Consider the following 14,050-nt stretch of genomic DNA (forward strand, 5'->3'; position numbering starts at 1 on the left):
AGAAGTAGGAGGAAGACCAAGGACAAGGTAGGCCCATTACTCAATGAGGGGGAGCAGGGGAGAGAACAATGTGGAAATGGCAGAGGTGCTTAATGACTTCTTTTGTTTCGGTTTTCACCAAGAAGATTGGTGGTGATTGGATGTCTTAACGTAGTAAATGCCAGTGAAAATGAGGTAGGATCAGAAGAGGCTAAAATAGGGAAAGAACAAGTTAACAATTTCTTGGACAAATTAGATGTCTTCAATTCACTAGGGCCTGATGAAATGCATCCTAGAATACTCAAGGAGCTGACTGAGGAGATATCTGAGCCATTAGCAATTATCTTTGAAAAGTCATGGAAGACGGTAGAGATTCCAGAAGACTGGAAAAGGGCAAATACAGTGCCCATCTATAAAAAGGGAAATAAGGACAACCCAGAGAATTACAGACCAGTCAGATTAACTTCTGTACCCAGAAAGATAATGCAGCAAATAATTAAGCAATCAGTTTACAAATGTCCAGAAGATAATGTGATAAGTATCAGTCAGCATGGATTTGTCAAGAACAAATCCTATCAAACCAACTTGATAGCTTTCTTTGACAGGTAACAAGCCTTGTGGATAGGGGGAAGCAGTATATGTGGTATATCTTGACTTTAGTTTTTTGATACTGTCTCGCATGACCTTCTCATAAAGAAACTAGGGAAATGCAACCTAGATGGAGCTACTAGAAGGTGGGTGCATAACTGGTTGGATAACCGTTCCCAGAGAGTAGTTATAAGTGGTTCACAGTCATGCTGGAAGGACATAACGAGTGGAGTCCCACAGGGATCAGTTCTGGGTCTGGTTCTGTTCAATATCTTCATTGATGATTTAGATAATGGCATACAGAGTACACTTATAAAGCTTGCAGATGATACCAAGCTGGGTGGAGTTGCAAGTGCTTTGGAGGATGGGATTAAAATTCAAAATGATCTAGACGAACTGGAGAAATGGTCTGAAGTAAATAGGATGAAATTCAATAAGGACAAATGCAAAGTACTCTATTTAGGAAGGAACAATCAGTTGCACACATACAAAATGGGAAATGACTGCCTAGGAAGGAGTACTGCGGAAAGGGATCTGGGGGTCTAAGTGGACCACAAGCTAAATGAGTCAACAGTGTAACGCTGTTGCAAAAAAAGCAAACATCATTCTGGGATGTATTAGCGGGAATGTTGTAAGCAAGACACAAGAAGTAATTCTTCTGCTCTGCTCTGATTAGGCCTCAACTGGAGTATTGTGTTCAGTTCTGGGTGCCACATTTCAGGAAGGATGTGGACAAATTGGAGAGAGTCCAGAGAAGAGCAACAAAAATGATTAAAGGTCTAGAAAACATGACCTATGAGGGAAGTTTTCAAGTATGTAAAAGGTTGTTATAAGGAGGAGAGAGAAAAATTGTTGTTCTTTACCTCTGGGGATAGGACAAGAAGCAATGGGCTTAAGTTGCAGAAAGGGAGGTTTAGGTTGGACATTAGGAAAAACTTCCTAACTGTCAGGGTGGTTAAGCACTAGAATAAATTGCCTAGGGAGGTTGTGGAGTCTTCATCACTGGAGATTTTTAAGAGCAGGTTAGACAAACACCTGTCGGGGATGGTCTAGATAATACTTAGTCCTGCCTTGAGTGCAGGGGACTGGACTAGATGACTTCTCAAGGTCCCTTTCAGTTCTATGGGACTGTTAAACTTAAACCCAGAGAAAAAAATCCAGACAACTGTAGAAACTGCATTGTAATTTTTCACAGTATCATACAATGTATTAAAATTCTTCTTTCTAAGGAAACTGTGGTAGTTACTTATTCTTTCTTTTCATCACTACCACAGCTTCCTGTAAACTGCAGTCTCTCTTTGAGATAAAAAATGCACTTACTCATCAACTCATTTTGCCATACAGATAAGGATCACTGATCTGTTTAAAAAAATAGTGCATTTCTAATTCTTCTCATACTGAAAGCAGAGGCATCAGAAGCTGTTGGTTTATTTTTTTAAAGCTTCTTTCAAGAACATGGGGGGCTTGATATTTTTGGTTCTTACTAGCTTAAATACCACTTAGATAAAAACAGGCTCAAAATGAGTACTCGCAGAAAGTGAAACCAGTAGACATCCCACCCATACTAAAGCTATAGCCTGCTAATAGCTATGATTTCATCCATCTGTTATGTTCCATCTTCCGTTCTTCTCAAATAGAGCTGCTTTCTTTTTAATGGTATGGGAACTGCAGAAAAATAAATGTCAATTTTGTAATTTGCCGGGGTACAGACCTACATGAGTCAAGTTAGTATATGTAAACACTAGTCTTACCCTCTTTTCTGTTGATTATTACATGTTTTACCAAATCTATCGTGAGCTGAAAACAACAATCATTTACTTATTTTTGTGGTCACTTCTTGTATTTAAAAGAACCCCACAAACAACCTCCTTCCAACCCCTGATTCCCGACCCCCAACACACACTCTTGACTAGGATGTTCACTGCAATCTGGATTCTAATCTCTTTCTACACTTTGTGTTCATTTTCTAAAAAAATAGAGCTTTTTAATAAAATCCATTTCTACTTCTACACTACAAGGGGCTGGAACCCATTTCACTTTTTTTCTTCTCTCCACCCTCCCCACCCCCTTACCTCCCTTATCTAAAAAAGGTTCAAGATAAGAAACTGAACATCCTATAGATTGGAACTTAACACTTGAGTCTGATCAGATGCAGGACTTGCATGAGTTATACTGTGTGGTTCAACATTACTTTTATCCCTTTCATGTGGATCTGAAGTCAGCACCTGAATTTTACAGATGGAGAAAGTGAGGCAGAGAGGGCAAATATTGGGACTAAGGCCACACTGCAGGTCAGTGACAGAGCTGTGATAAGAACTCTGGAGTAGAGCTGGGCAAAATATTTTGGTCTTTTTTTTCCCCCCCCCCCCCCTTCAGGAGAAGGTGCAGATTCAGCAACACAAAATGTTTCATGGTTCATATCTATTGCACCAAATCGTTTCTCAGTCCTGCCCCCCACCCTCCAATTCAGAAAAAGTTTAAGTGTTTTGTTTCAATACTTTTGAAATGTTCAATTTGTTTGGGCTGAAACAACTTCATTTTGTAATTTCCTTACATTTTACCCTTAAAGCAAATATGATTTCTTTTGAAAAAAGCTCAAAATTGATATGAACCCTTTCAGGTCAAATTAAAGTGTTGTTTGACCCCAAACGCCTCTCTTCTGCTCTGATTTAATAAAAATTCTGAAAAGTTTCATTTTCAGGTAAACTCAAAATGAATTTTTTAAAAAGTCAGATCTGCCAGCAAACTGAAAAATCCATTATTCACCTATCTCTGCTCGGGAGTTCCTGACCTTAAATTCCTTTCTCTAGTGTGCACTGCTTCACATAACTCGAAACTTCTGAGCAGGGTTAATGTGATCAATGTCAATATAATGATACTTCACACCTACATTGTACCTTCCATCGAGTGATGCGATGATAAACATTAATGAATTAAGCAGAGCTGGTTGAAAAATGCCAATTACTTTTTTGTGGGAAACTTTCAAAACAAACAAACAAAAACCCTGAAAAGAATGTTTAGCTTTTCAAATGAATGTTTGGTTTTCAAACATTTTCACTGGAAAAATTTGTTTTAAAACCAGAAAAATTCAACCAATATGAAAATTTTCTGTTCGAACTTTCAATTTGGTGTCAATTATTTTGTCAAAATATGATTTTGGTGAAAAAATTGACCAGTAGAATTAAGCCTGCCGCAACTCCTAGATGACCTCAAGTAGTAGTATAAATTATGTTTGCAGATGAGGAAGCAGAGGGAAGTGATTCAGGAAGGAGCTGAGAATAGGACCTACCTGTCCTGCCTTCAGGTGAAGTCAGTAGGAATGCAGAATGGAGCCTAGGAGTCTCTGCAGTACTGATGAAGAGCTGGCAAGGAGAGCTAATATTTGGCTATTTTGTGGGGTTAAGGCTAAGGTAAGTTCCAACCAAAAAAAAAAAAAGTGCTTTTGAAGTATGTATTTATTTCACAGTAGTACATTTGTGTGTCCTATTATTGAAAAGATACTTGTATCCCAGTGAAGTGTGTCCTCAAGATCATAACAATTGTAGCTTTTTATTAAATATTGTAACCTTTTAATTCCTTGGGAACTAATTACTTACTATTAGAGTGGAGAAACTGGATTGTCTCATTTATGCTCCTTAATATGAGAGACTAGGAGTAAGGAGCCACTGACTTCAAACATACTTATCCTACTTTTATTTGTGGTGGTAAAAATGCAGTAATTAGTATAAATAATGCCTAGATTTACTGTCTGTTACAATAAAAGAACATTGAAATTTTACTTCAATCCTTTTTTGCTGCTGAATACTCTGAAGCATGCAATCCAAAAAAAACATTTTGGAAGCAACAAAGACAACTGCTTATAACAAAGAGAGCTTGACCTTCATTCATTTTAATCACTGCAAGGACATTTCACAATCGGACACTGGCAAAGTTTAATCTTTACCTTTCTACCATGAAGAATGATCATCTGGTCTTTGTACTGGAGTGAGGCAAGTACAAAAGGATCAACATAATGCTTTCAGCTCTCAGAGTTGCATATTTGGGAATGTTGCTGTATTCACTAACTTTTCATAACACTAGCTCTGAACGGAGAACTCATCTGGTATATGGTCAGATTTTCTTTACAGTGCTTTACCCATAGATGAACTGTCAGTTCCTCCTTTACTTCGCCAGTGAATCTGACCTTTGATGTTTGATCAAGTAAGGATGATGGTTTTTGAGAGGCGCGCGCGCTCTCTCTCCCCGCCCCCAAGGAGATTTCTCTAGCGTCTTATCTAATTCTGTAGTAATAATGGTAAGAATCAGTTTCATTACCAGTCTGTCTCCTCATATTCCTTGTGCTCCTCCTTTGGTCCTGCTCCCCTATCATTTGGTTAAGAGTTTTTTATTTTGGGCTTTGCTTAGTTGTCAGTGATTTAAAAACAAAGTGCCATGAATCAGTTGAATTTGCACTTTGGTCTTTATTGTCTTGACAACATGTATTAAAACCAGTCTGCTGGCTTTTTGAGCTTCGTGTTTAATTGCCAGAGAGGCTCTGTAGCAGAAATTGGCTGGCAAATGACATCAACTTTGGCTCTCTACTGTTTGCTCTCAGCCTGCCAGCCTTGCAAGCCTAATGTTCAACATCTGTTGTGGCCTTGTGAAGATTAAGCACATGTTGTGTGTTCATATCTTATTTTAATGACTTAAAGGAAGAAAAAGTCCTTCACTGATAAGAATTGTCAGAAGAGTGGTGATAGACATCCTCAACTGAATTGGAAAATTTTCTTGACAGACTTCTGTCAAAGAACAAAGACAGCCAGCAGTGACACTGAGTATACACTGCTTTCAGCACTGGAATTAAACAGTTCTTCTGCAGTATTATCTGAAGACTACAATGTTTATCATTAGTAGAGCCATCCTTCCCCCCCCCCCTCAGTCAGGTGCCCTGATCCCAGCAGGAATCATGGCATAACATGTAACTGATCTGGCATGTTCCTCATGGGGAAGAATCATACTCAAGTGACCACTGACTTTCTGTTCTCTTTATAACCCATCCCTGAAGATGTGTGAATGTACATAGCACCATCTTCCTGATACTTGAGTTTAAGAATGCTCCAAGCAGATCAGGTGTCCTTTGGCTTTCTCCAACTCACCTTCTAAGTTCCTAGGTCTGTACAAAGTAGAAAAATAATTATTGACTCATTATTAAAGTTAACAGCTTTCTAGTGAGCTCAGCTAAGGTCAAATTCCAAGTGCTAAGATTATCTTGTTAAAAGAGCTTGATTGAAATTGGAGGAAAATGTAATAAGAATTTGGCATTCCTCTGTAGAATCTCTCAAATTACAATTCGGCTCTTAGTTTTTGACTTTCCAAGTATATTTAGAAATTTCCAGTCTCTTATTAATTGCTTTCCTTTGTTGATGTGGTGGACCGCATCGAATCCTAGAATATCAGGGTTGGAAGGGACCTCAGGAGGTCATCTAGTCAAACCCCCTGCTCAAAGCAGGACCAATCCCCAACTAAATCATCCCAGCCAGGGCTTTGGCAAGCCTGACCTTAAAAACTTCTAAGGAAGGAGATTCCACCACCTCCCTAGGTAACTCATTCCAGTGTTTCACCACCCTCCTAGTAAAAAAGTTTTTCCGAATATCCAACCTAAACCTCCCCCACTTCAACTTGAGACCATTACTCCTCATTCTGTCATCCGCTACCACTGAGAACAGTCTAGATCCATCCTCTTTGGAGCCCCCTTTCAGGTAGTTGAAAGCAGCTATCAAATCCCTCCTCATTCTTCTCTTCCGCAGACTAAACAATCCCAGTTCCCTCAGCCTCTCCTCATAAGTCATGTGTTCCAGTCCCCTAATCATTTTTGTTGCCCTCCACTGGACGCTTTCCAATTTTTCCACATCCTTCTTATAGTGTGGGGCCCAAAACTGGACACAGTACTCCAGATGAGGCCTCACCAATGTCTAATAGAGGGGAACGATCACGTCCCTCGATCTGCTGGCAATGCGCCTACTTATACATCCCAAAATGCCATTGTCCTTCTTGGCAGCAAGGGCACACTGACTCATATCCAGCTTCTCGTCCACTGTCACCCCTAGGTCTTTTCCTGCAGAACTGCTGCCTAGCCATTAGGTCCCTAGTCTGTAGTGGTGCATGGGATTCTTCCGTCCTAAGTGCAGGACTCTGCACTTGTCCCTGTTGAACCTCATCAGATATCTATGCTGACTGTTCCTGATCACTTTCCTCTCCTCTAAGTGCTTCAGAATTGATTCCTTGAGGACCTGCTCCATGACTTTTTTTCAGGGACTGAGGTGAGGCTGACAGTTCCCAGGATCATCCTCCTTCCCTTTTTTAAAGCTGGGCACTACATTAGCCTTTTTCCAGTCGTCCGGGACCTCCCCCCGATCGCCATGAGTTTTCAAAGATAATGGCCAATGGCTCTTCAATCACATCCGCCAACTCCTTTAGCACTGTCGGATGCAGTGCATCCGGCCCCATGGACTTGTGCTTGTCCAGCTTTTCTAAATACTCCTGGACCACTTCTTTTTGTCACAGAGGGCTTGTCACCTCCTCCCCATGCTGTGCTGCCCAGTGCAGCAGTCTGGGAGCCGACCTTGTTCGTGGAGACAGAGGCAAAAAAAGCATTGAGTACATTAGCTTTTTCCACATCCTCTGTCACTAGGTTGCCTCCCTTATTCAGTAAGGGCCCACGCTTTCCTTGACTTTCTTCTTGTTGCTAACATACCTGAAGAAACCCTTCTTGTTACTCTTAACATCTCTTGATAGCTGCAACTCCAGGTGTGATTTGGCCTTCCTGATTTCACTCCTGCATGCCAGAGCAATATTTTTATACTCTTCCCTGGTCATTTGTCCAATCTTCCACTTCTTGTAAGCTTCTTTTTTGTGTTTAAGATCAGCAAGGATTTCACTGTTAAGCCAAGCTGGTCGCCTGCCATATTTACTGTTCTTTCTAAACATCGGGATGGTTTGTCCCTGTAACCTCAATAAGGATTCTTTAAAATACTGCCAGCTCTCCTGGACTCCTTTCCCCCTCATGTTGTTCTCCTAGGGGATCCTGCCCATCAGTTCCCTGAGGGAATCAGTCTGCTTTTCTGAAGTCCAGGGTCCGTATTCTGCTGCTCTCCTTTCTTCCATGTGTCAGGATCCTGACCTCGACCATCTCATGGTCACTGCCTGCCAGGTTCCCATTCACTTTTGCTTCCCCTACTAATTCTTCCCAGTTTGTGAGCAGTAGGTCAAGCCCCAAGTTGGTTTCCCCAGCACTTGCACCAGGAAATTGTCCCCTACACTTTCCAAAAACTTCCTGGATTGTCTGTGCACTGCTGTATTGCTCTCCCAGCAGATATCGGGGTGATTGAAGTCTCCCATGAGAACCAGGGCCTGCGACCTAGTAACTTCCGTTAGTTGCCAGAAGAAAGCCTCGTCCACCTCATCCCCCTGGTCCGGTGGTCTATAGCAGACTCCCACCACGACATCACCCTTGTTGCTCACGCTTCTAAACTTGATCCAGAGACACTCAGGTTTTTCTGCAGTTTCATACCAGAGCTCTGGGGAGTCATACTGTTCTCTTACGTACAATGCAACTCCCCCACCTTTTCTGCCCTGCCTGTCCTTCCTGAACAGTTTATATCCATCCATGACAGTACTCCAGTCATGTGAGTTATCCCACCAAGTATCTCTTATTCCAATCACATCATAATTCCTTGACTGTGCCAGGACTTTTGTTTCAGTTCTATTCTCCACCATTTGCCTTCAAGTCGGTTTTAGCTCCATGCAACTTCATATGAAAAAAGAATTCCCTAATTCTAATTGTACCTTTTTTTTTAGCAAAGTCCTTCTATTTTTGATAGACTTGGCTTCTGGAAAAAGAGTAGAGATGCTTGGCTGGTAGGAGAAAAGTTAGAAGTATAATTTACTACCTGAAGTAAACTACTGGAGGGAAGGAAATGCTTTACAAACCGTTCCCTTAACTCCCCCTGCTGCTCCTTTTTCAATAAAGAAGGGAAAACATATTAATGTGTTGGAGAGGTTGAAATCCTTCTACTTCTTATATTCAGACCCTTCCAGACAAGTAGGTTGTACATGCTCATTGTAAGTAACCACCATCGAGCGCAAATTGCAACATGCCAAAGAGGTTGTTGCTTGTTCTTTCACCATCTCTTATCCTGTTCCTCTAGCCAGATTTCCAGAAGCTGTGCTTCAATAAATCCTCTAGCCTACTCTGGTCTTAAATTGTTCTCAACTTGACTAATCATGTTGGCATTACTGAGGGAGCCGATAGTGCTCCATACCAGCTCCCCTCACAAAACCTAAAGGAGTTCCCAAGCTGAAAAAACACGTCAGAGTGAATTTAATAAGCATTAACAATAAATTGTTCTGTTTTATATTTAGGTAATTAGGTCACTGAATAAAATACTTTCAGTGGTCTTTTGGGGAAAGGAAAACATACTGTGATCAGGGACAAGTTGTTTCAGAAGAGGTACAGAGGAAGCATGGTCTGATCTGAGACTGGCTTAGCCACTGATTCATTGAAGGACCTTAGGCAAGTTGCTTGACATCTCTCTGTCCATTACATGTAAGGGCCTACAGCTGGCCTGCTTACCTGCCAGCTTAACCCCCAGACAGTCTAATGAACATAGCTGGGCCCCAACTGAGTTGCCTGTTTGGTCACACACCCTCTTTTTTCCCCCAGTTGGCTGAAGGGATTAGCACACCTGCTCTTAAGGGCAGCAGCAGGGTGCTGGCTGCTCAGAGCATTTGGCTGTGGGCTGCATTAACTTCTGCCCCTACCATGTTGCAGTCCCACTTTTTTTTTTGCTGTGATTTCTGCTATGCTTGAGTCTCACCATTCCCCTATTTCAGCCCTGTCCTAGCCTCATTCCTGCCTCAGACCCAGCCCTACTCCTGCCTTCCTTGACTCCAGGTAACCCGGTTCTGACCCTGGGCTTGGATTCCTGGCTCTTACTCTAGCTTGACCCTTGGCTTGGTGATTTTAGAGCCTCTGATTCTGGTTCTGACCCTCTGTGACATTCCCAAGGGTACAATCTGGATTGTTGAATAGTTGAGTCCCCTTAATTCTCTAGTCTGGGGTGCCTTTTACACTGCTTTGCTGTGAACAGCCACCTTCCCGGTCCTACTCATATATAGCCACTGGCATGTAAACTCACTCCTAGCGATGTTACACAAATGCATTCCCAGCCATTCGTGAATTTACGTACGCATATTCTTCAATCTTAGCCTTGTTCCCCAGAAATGTGCGTCTCGCACTGCTCAGTGTTCTCCTGGACAGTATAAGCTCATAGTAAGTCCATCATTCCAACACTGGGTAATGATTACGCATCAGTCTTGTTATCCTACATAGAGCTTCCCAAACGCTTCAATCCAACACACAGGTTTAGATAAAACAATAAAGCAAAACAAGTTTATTAACTACAGATTTTAAGTGATTACAAGTGATAAGGCATAAAAGTCAGAATTGGTTACAGAAGAAATAAAAACACAAGTGAACTTAAAAGCAAATACCTAAGTGAACTTTAAAAGCAAAATAACTTTCTCCCCATAAGCTGCAACAATTCAGACTGGATTTCCTTTCAGCCAGGTACCCCTCCCCCACTTCAGAGTCCTTCAGGTGTTCACTGATGAACAGAGAGATGGGAGGAAGAGAGGGGTGATGTGGGGGTCATGGTCTCTTATTTTTATACCCCCCTCCTCTTCCTCCTTTCAAGATTACCCCCTGCTGGGGTGTAGAAGAACAGTCCCCTGTGTACGTGAGATTTGAACCATCTCCGGGATGAAATATAAATTTTTGTTTATATCATCTCCTCCTTGGAGGATGGCTGCTTAAGCAGTTAATAGTTTCTTCACACGCGCGGTCGGTTCTTTGCCCACAAATTAGCTCTTCAGAAACAACATTCTCCAGAACCAGAACATATTTTAGTAATGTAAAGCAAAATCATATAATTTTGCATGCAGTGTTGTCACACACATTTTAACAGAATAATAATATCCAGAAGATTGAGTTTTCAAATGATACCTCACAAGGCATAGTTTGTACAAAATATATAACCATTTAAAAGTAGTGAACATGGGGTACAGGGTGTCACACCCTCACTTTCATTTCTCTGCTCCAAACTCCCCCTCGTGACCACTAGGCCGGACTGCCCATGTCCTCCTGATTCCTAGAGCGCCTGGGTTTCCCCTTTGCACAATGGAGATAATGTTGCTTACCCACCTTTACAAAGCTTTTGTGGGGCTCTGTAAAGTGCTATAAAGTGTGGCTTATATATATTTTTTTTATTTCCTGTGTCTTTTTCTTGAGGCTGGGCCTGTAGTTATGTCTAGTTCTGGTTGTGCTGCCCAAGACTTCATTAGGCTAACCATTTGTCAGACTGTTCTCTTCCTCATGGAATTGGTGATCTCTTACTGTCGAATTCTGAATTTTTGAAATCTACTGAAGTAAATTCTGTGATGCTTTATCGAGCAGACAATAAGACTATGATTTGAGCTACACTATACAAGTGTATACAAGTTCTTGATGCGGCTACACTAAAGTAGTGTGAAAGGAGACTGCAACGGGTTTGGGTCAGAAATATTTAGCTATAAAAGCTATTAAAAATCCTCTAAGAATTTCAGTACAAATCCTGAAACTATATTTATGGAGGGCAGCTTTATTCACCAGACTATTTCGATTGAAATTATGAAACCCTTTTGTAAGGGTCTAATTTTTCCTTCCATGAAAGTCAGTGAGAGCAGGATTGGTCCATAAATTTTTACCAGTTCTTATTCTGCCATATTATTGTTTTGAAGTCAGTGGAAGTTTGACCCAATAAAATACTAAGGAATTGGACCACTGACTTCAGTGGGGCTGCTTGTGGTTACTCAAACAGGTAAATGTTGCGGGATTATTTTCCTATCACTTATTCAGGATCTCTCTCTAAATAAATTAGATACTCCCAACATTTTTCAAGCAATGGTGACCAGTAACTGTCTGCAAGAAAGTGTATTTTGTATACTTATTAAATAAATTGCATCACATTGTCACAGGTCAGAATGGAGTCTTAAAGTGAACACTTAATTTTGACCAGAACCAGTTGATAAAAAACATGAGTCCTGGTATTGTTAGGCTGCACTGAACAACATGCACAGATCAAAGAGACGGGTTAAGAAAAGGAGGAAGTCAGTTTTGTGTGTGAATGCCCAAGCAGTCACGATTTTATAATTGTATGCATTTCTAATGTAAAATTCACCAGTAAATGAGGTATTTTGATCAATTATCTAGATTTTTTTTTAAGAAGTGCATGTTAAATTAGATCTGTTTTTTACATCTTAGTACTTTGTATCTTGAAAATGTTGTATAAATGGAAACTAATCATGCCAACAATAGTGCATTTTTATTTGCTCATAGCCATCCTTCCTTAATTAAAATATATATAATATTTTCAAATAAAATTCAAAGCCCAGCATAAAATATAGATCACATCAATAACATACTGGCACTCATGGTACTGAGCCCCTTCTGACCGGTACTGATGCCCTCAGCTATCACTGACATTTATAAATCATGGTGTACATATGCTTTGAATATTTGGGATGTACCTATGTAAGTACTCCAAGTGTGTAAGATAATTTGATGGATTCCTCAGTAACAGAAGTAAGTGTGGTTAAAGTCTTTTCCTTTCGCTTAAATAAAGTCAGAATAATCAGACTTTATGCAGTAAATCCACCCGCAGTCCAGCGGTAGAGTTTGGGGTTGCAGTATTTGAGCAAAAGTAGCGGCATTAGTCTCTCTACTCCTATTTGTGCCAGGGGTTAAAACTACTGGATCTGTGTAATTGTGGGTTCACTAGCTGCTGACCTAAGCTGCCTCTATGCTGACCTATTTGGGGATGGTGGGGAAACCCTATTGCATGGCTGCTCCATCTGCAGTGGACAAATACAAGGCTTAAATAAATGGTGCAGGGACCCTCTGCACCATGGGATGTTTTACCCATTATGCTTTAAATAATTAAATCTGAGAACAAACTTAGAAATCTTCTTCTAGAGCTGAGAAGTGAGTGAGCAAACCAAGAAATAGTGAGGAGAGAGCCTTGAAGGAGGAAAGGGAATGATGTTAAAGGTAATCCCGCATCTATTGGAGGAGATGATGTGGTTTAAATGCCTAATCTGTTAGAGGGACTCTTTTGAAATCATTTCAAAATGTGAAGTGCCTGTAAGTGACTCACATAGAGCTGTGCAAAACTTGGTGATTTTCAGTTCACATGAATTTATGGGACTCTCTTCTTGGGTCTCGATCCCCTCAAGGTTCACACCCTGTAGTTTTGGCTTAATTTTCATGTTTAATTTCCCACTGCTCGCAACAAAAGATCGAAGTGCTTTGCTCTGGCACCACCCTGATACTGTTAAACTTGTCCTTCTGACTGAGTAAAGGGACAGTATAGGTGGGATTTTGGCAAACACTGTGATACTAATTTATCAAGTGCCATATTGCTGCATGCGTATGCACCATGATTCTAGCACTGAGCATGAAATTTATGTTTTAGATCGTTGTAGCTTTTTGCAAAATGAACAGTTATAAAATGTTCTCTCAATACTATTGAGTTGGTGGAGTTCTAAAGAAATCCATAAACTGATATTTTCTTATATATACTATGTTCCAAGGTAAAATTTGTAACTATAATTTGAAGAAAGCTGTAAAACAAATTCTGTCTGTACAGTGCCCTGCACAAGAGAGCACTATAAAAGCATGAACCTCTGTTGCTTGAGCTAAAGGACTAAATCCACCAGCTGAAAGTGGTAAAATATTCCAGAAGAGGTTAATGTGACTAGCTGTTCAAAGGGGAAGTAAGACTTGCACTCCCATCGAGCAGGTCACGTCTATACTATAATTGAAACAGTGCTAGACACAACTGTTAGCCAAGGTTTTTAACTTTTAAATCTGAAAACCATAGTAAATGGTGCTATAGAGTATAGCCCTCTATGCAGCCTGCAACATTATTTTGTGAGGAGGAAATGTCTGTATGTACAAGGCTATACTGCTTAGTATTGTGTGTTTTCGTATGGGAAGAAATAGAAGTAAATAATAGACAGGTCCTCCACTCTGCAAATTTTCAATACTGATGAAATGCCTCTAATTTAAAATTAAAGTGTAAAAAGTTATTTAAGAAAATATCTATTTAATGGTTAACACCCCACTCCTGCAACAAACTCTCTGCAGGTGGATTCCTACACCCGCACAGAGGTGATTAAATTGGTGCTCTGTGCAGTGCAGGGGTCGGTCTGTCTGTCCAATGCTTATTGCGGGATTGGTTAAACACTTACTTACTTAAATTCTCTGGCATCTGGTTCTCATTCTACTGCTGTCATATGTCCTATTTAATTGAAGATCTCCCTGACATTTTTTTTTTTAAAAGGAAGTTGTCTGTTTTTGTTATGGATCAGTTGTAAGGGAAGATGTGGACCCAGCATGCTTGAAGCT

General features: G+C 40.6%; 1 protein-coding gene across 6 annotated transcripts in view; it reads left to right on the top strand.

Annotated features, from left to right (window-relative positions):
* The window catches only part of RAB27A (RAB27A, member RAS oncogene family), a 71,264-nt gene that overhangs the window by 12,195 nt on the left and 45,019 nt on the right, over positions 1-14,050 (top strand). The window contains exons 1-2 of one of the 6 annotated variants that reach the window (XM_074964761.1): positions 2,733-2,858; positions 3,806-3,977. The exons of 3 other annotated variants lie outside the window; for them this stretch is intronic. The gene's annotated coding sequence lies outside the window, so the exon portion shown is untranslated. Of the gene's footprint in view, positions 1-2,732; positions 2,859-3,787; positions 3,978-14,050 lie in introns of those variants that run through there. 2 more of the 6 variants (XM_074964760.1, XM_074964762.1) reach the window with 2 other exon arrangements.

The sequence above is a fragment of the Natator depressus genome, chromosome 10 (assembly GCF_965152275.1).
Source record: "Natator depressus isolate rNatDep1 chromosome 10, rNatDep2.hap1, whole genome shotgun sequence".
NCBI lineage: Eukaryota > Metazoa > Chordata > Testudines > Cheloniidae > Natator > Natator depressus.